This window comes from Octodon degus, unplaced genomic scaffold (assembly GCF_000260255.1).
Source record: "Octodon degus isolate 3935 unplaced genomic scaffold, OctDeg1.0 scaffold00411, whole genome shotgun sequence".
NCBI lineage: Eukaryota > Metazoa > Chordata > Mammalia > Rodentia > Octodontidae > Octodon > Octodon degus.
Genome location: NW_004524987.1, coordinates 555,850 through 561,501, shown reverse-complemented (window position 1 = coordinate 561,501; position 5,652 = coordinate 555,850). Strand labels below are relative to the sequence as shown.

Genomic DNA, 5,652 nt, shown 5'->3' with positions numbered 1-5,652 from the left:
CTGCATTCAGTAAGCAAATTTAGCAGCATAGCAGGATACAAAGCCAACACTCAAAAATCAACAGCATTCCTGCACACAAATAATGAACTCACTGAGAAAGAAATTAGGGAACAATACCTTTAACAACAGCATTCAAAAAATGTCATATTTGGGAGTCAGTATAACTAAGAATGTAAGAGACCACTACACTCAAATGTACAGTACTCTGAAAAAGGGACTGATGAGGATATCTGAAAATAAAAAGATATAATTTATTCTTGAGTAGGAAGAACCAATACAGTGATAATCACCATAATTCCAAAATTGTACTAAATATTTACATTCAATTTCAATAAAATTTCCAACAGCATGTCTCACAGAATTAGAGAAAACAATCTTAAACTTCAATTGGAACCACAAGATATATAGAATAGAAAAAAATCTGTGCTACAAAGGCAAGTCAAAGCCATCACAATCCCTGACTTGAAATTATACTACAAAAACAAACAGAGATCAATGTAACAGATGTGAAGATGGACAAACAACTCCAGGACATAATCAGACACTTTATCTTTGACAAAGATGCCAAACACTTCACTGGAAGAAAGACCATCTCTTTAATAAAAGTTTCTAGAATAACTGACTCTGCATATACCTGTGATTAAATTAAATTCAAAATAGTTCAAATATCTAAATATTAATGTGGAAACATTAAATCTGCTGGGAAATACAATAGGTAAAACTCAGAAAGACATTGGAATAGACAAAGACTTATGAATAAAACCCCAATCACAGAGGAGCTATTACAAAGACTCAATAACTGGATTATCACTTTATTAAAATTCTTTTGTACAGAAAAAGAAACCACCAACACTGGGCCTTGACCTCAGCAATGATGCTGTCCAGGTCCAGGCTGTGGTTGTTGTCCATGGACAGCACCACAGAGTTGTCAGAGATGTGTGTCTGCAGCTGGGACAGCTCTGCTTCAAAGAACATCTTGTTGAAGTTGATCTTATCCATCAGTGCATCCACCTTGGCCTCGAGCTCCACCTTGTTCATGTAGACAGGGTCTACATTCTTCTTCAGCATCATGTATTCATTCTCAGTGTTGGTGCTCTTATTGATTTCATCTTCATATTTATTCTTAATGTCCTCTCTCAGGTTCTGCATGTTCCTCAGCTCTGAGTCCAGGCAGGCTCTCTCTCCAAGCATGAAGTAAAGCTGCCTCCTGAGATTGTTGATGTACTACTCAAACAAAGCATCTAGGCTCTGCTTAACTATCCTGGTGCCCTGTTCCTGGAGCAGGGTCCACTTGGTGTCTAGGACCTTGTTCTCCTGTTCCAGAAACCACAACTTGTTGATGAATGAGATGAACTTGTTGAGGGTCTTCATCTGCTCCTGCTCCTCAGTCCTCTTGCTCTTGATGGTGGGGTCCATTTGCAGGTTCAGAGGAGTGAGGAAAATCTGGTTGATGGTGACCACTTGGATGCCACCAGGGGAGCACCCGGTAAAGCCAGCCATCCCATAGCCACCACCAAAGCCAGCTCCACCATGGAGCCCAAAGCTGCCAGCAGTTCCACCACCAAAACCAAATCAACTGCTGGCTCCACATCCAAAGCTGAAGCCGCTTCCAAAACCAGCACCAAATCTGGTCTTGTCTTGAAGCCAGCACCTCTAGCACTGATAGAAATCCTCTTGGTACCCCCAAAATTGTAAAGGCTTTGGTTCCCATAAACATCTGCTCCACCAGCACCCCCAACGCTAATTCTGCCACCACCTCCACCTCTGGACCAAGACACGCTGCTGAAACTGATCCAAGAGACAGACGGGGTGATAGCAGAGGCTGTACTAAAGGAGCAGCTGCCCCTGGTGTGGAAGGACACTCTGGACTGGCGAGACATAGCACCTTGTTCCTGATGGATCAAGAGTATGGGGCACTGGTGGGCTGGAAGATGCGGAAGAGTGCAGAGTTCAGCCGATTAATTGTATCTTTCCATCATTTTTGTATAAGTCCATATGTATCAAATGTTTATAGAGTTGAAAAAACATTTTATTAAAAATGCTGTTTTTTTTCTAAGAATAGAAAAAGCCCATAATCCCTTAACTCAGCTTGAAATATGGCTTCTTTTATGTTTTGTTTCAGTACATATTATTTTCAAATATGACACACATTTTATTTGATTATTTATTTATTTTTAATCATTTGTATATTTGATAGAGGGTTTCATGCAGATGAGACTTGTAGTGATTCTCCTTTCTTTTCAGCCTCCCCAGTGCTGGGATTACAGACATGCACCACCATGCCTGGACTTTGTCACCAGCTCAGCATGCCCTGGGGACAAGGCTGGAGGGGAATGTGGTAACAGAGATCAAACCCTTGTCCTTGTGTTGGCCAAAGCAGGCAATAAGTCCAAAGAGCCATCTCACTGGCCCTTTACACACATATTTTATAAGACAGTTTTTTATATTTTTATTATAGAAACAATTAAGGAACCAGCAATTGGTAAAAAATAATTATTAATAATCAATCAGAATGCTACCACTCAAATCATTCATATCTGACCATCTTCCTCAAATTATCGTGATATTTTGTTAATAGTTTTCAATTGGTGACTAGCATTTTTTCACCAGTGATGCATTGCTAACTGATATTTAATTTATATTCTATTAAATGCAATGTACACATGTGGGTCTGGTTTATTTCACTTATGAGTATATCTTCAACTGGTATCCACTTAAATAAAAAGGTTTCGTTCAATGCACTTTCATTACCCCTCCAAAACAGCGGCCCCAGGTGAAGCCCGGGTTGTAAGCCAGACTTCAGCCACACTCTTGGAACCAATCCAGACCCAGCCAAGCCCAGGTCATCTAGTGTGTGGGAGAGCTGTCGCCCTCCCCTGCTCCTGCTGGACCCTTCCGGACCCAGCCTAAGCCCAGATTGTGATGGAAAACTTCCACCCTGCTCTCTGGACCCATGCAGACACAATCCAGGCATGGCATTAAGCCCTGGGGTGAAACTACAGTTGAAGTCCAGGCAGAGAGACTAGGGGCCAGAACCATGCAGCTAATCCAGGAGCAGTACATTTGCCAGAGCAGCATAAGAAGTTCATGTCCAAGGGCTGCAGTATGAAGAAACTGAGCACATTAGCCAGACCCAAGGCAGGCACAAATGGACGAATTCAAACTTAGTAGATTTTCATCCAAATTTCAGTAGGTGCAGAGGTTATAATTGCACCAAAGCTCTACACCAAAGGTCAGAGGACGGTGTTATACAAACTGACAAAGACAAGGAGCAAGATGTAATCTGAGGCCACGAGCCCACCAAGAATAAATGCACAAAACAGTACTATGAAAGAAGTTGCTAAACATAAACCTGAAATGTCTAAATTAGATGTGAAGTAAAGAAACAACTGCAGAAAGGTATAGAGGAACTCAGATCAAAAATAGCCTCTGAAATAAAAAAAAGAAATTTCTGAATTAACAGGGTCTGAAGAAAAGAATAAAAGGCAGAAAATGTACAGGAAATCAGATCAAAAATAATCTCTGTAGTAAAAGAATTAATAATTGCTTCTCAAGAAGACACTGATAAAAGAATAGAGGAGAGTAGAAAAAAGATGGAATTCTTGAATGAGCAATATAAGAAATAAATGGATCACATGAAGCAGAGTCAAAGACATATAGAGAAACTAAAATCTCAAAAGCAAACTTGCAAAATCATTTGAATGATAGTGAACATACAGTTTAAGACCTGAAGATGGCAATGCAACTGAAAAGGTAAGCAAAGATAGCTTAAAAACTACTACGATGAAGGAAAAAGAAATCATCACCAGCGAGATGATGCAAAGGGGCCGGGGAGACACCTCAGTAGAAGAAACTATTCCCTAGCAAGTGCAATTATTTGAGGTCAAGCCCTGATTTAAAAAAAAAACACAACCAGATGATACAAAGATGAATAAAGTGAGATTAACAGGCATCAATGAGAAACAAGGAGTCAATACAAATAACATAAAAAGAATATGAGCAGAGGTAATAGCAGAAAACTTCGCAAATATGGGGAAACAATCTGACATTCAGCTAACCGAAGCATACAGAATTCCAAATAACTTGAAACCAATTAAAAACACAAGGAGACATATAATAGTCAAGATCCCCGAAATCCAGCACAAGAACAATATACTGAAAGCCACTAAAGAAAAGATACAAATCACATTTAAAGGAAAATCCTTCAGAATAACGGTAGACTTCTCTGCACAAACTATGAAGGCAAAAAGAGCACGGAGAAGAGTACTTGAAGTCCTCTAGGAAAACAAATTCCAGTCCAGACTGCAATATCCTGCAAAAAAATCTTTCAAGTTTCATGGAGAAGTGAAATAATTCCATGACAAAGAGCAACTAAAGAATTCAATAGTGACAAAACCAACTCGAAACAGACTATTAAAAGATGATCTAGAGAGGGACCAAAATGATCAGAACTCCACAAACGAGAAAAGAAGTAATCCTTTAATATGGAGAACAATTAAACACAGGAGAAAGTGGACTAAATAACAACAGGTAAATAACGTGTTGATCATAAGGCAATACATCTCAATTACAACCAACAATGTCAATGAACTCAAATCACCAATTAAAAGAAATAGACTGGCACAGTGGATTAGGAAACAAAATCCAAAAATATGTCGTTACAGGAAACACACTTAGCTCATAAAGAAATTCACAGGCTGAAAGTCAAAGGATGTAAAATAATACTACAAGCCCCAGCACCTCAGAAAAGAACAGAGGTAGGAAAACTATTTTCAAACAGTCTGAAATTCAAACCAAGAATGATCAACCGAAATAAAAAAGGCTGCTATATACTGTGTAGGGAAAAAGTTCAACAGGAAGAGGTAACACTCATAAATATGTATGCACCAAATATGGGAGCACATAACTGTATAAGACAAATCTTAATGCACATGAGAAATCTAATATTCAATACCAAAATCCTAACAGAAGACCTTAATACCCCTTCATCCCAAAAACACACGTCAAATAGACCAAAAATTAGGAAAGAAATAGCAGATCTGAACCAGAGCTTGGAAATAAAGAACTCAGTGGACATATATGGAGTGTTCCACCCAACCACAACACAGTACACTTTTCCTTCAGCGGCACATGGGTCATTTTCAAGACTGGACCACACACTAGACCATAGATCATGCATGAGTGTATGGATGAAAACAGAAATTATCCTATGCATATTAACTGACCACAGTGCAAAGAAAAGGGAAAAAAAAAACAAAAAGAAACCAGAAAAAAGTCCATAAATACATAGAAATTAATCAACACTCTACTCAGCAAAACAATGGGTAACAAATTAAATTAAACAAGAAATTGAACCATATTTATAAATCAGTAAATATTGAAGCAAAACTTACCGGAATTTATGTGATGCGATGAAAGCAGTTCTCAGAGGAAAATTCGCAGATGTGAACTCATACATTAAGAAAACAGAACGAAACAAATACAGACCATAATGCTACACCTCCAACAACTAGAAAACCAAACACAAAGTCCAAAGATTCTAAGAAATCATAAAGTCTAGAGCACAAATTAATTCAGTTGAGATGAATGAAACAATTCAAAGAATTAATGTGTCAAAAAGATGATCCTTTAAAACATTGAATAAATGTGATA

General features: G+C 38.4%; 1 pseudogene; it reads right to left on the bottom strand.

Annotated features, from left to right (window-relative positions):
* Positions 1-807: 807 nt before the first annotated feature.
* On the bottom strand, positions 808-1,880 carry LOC101585201 (annotated as a pseudogene).
* Positions 1,881-5,652: the final 3,772 nt, after the last annotated feature.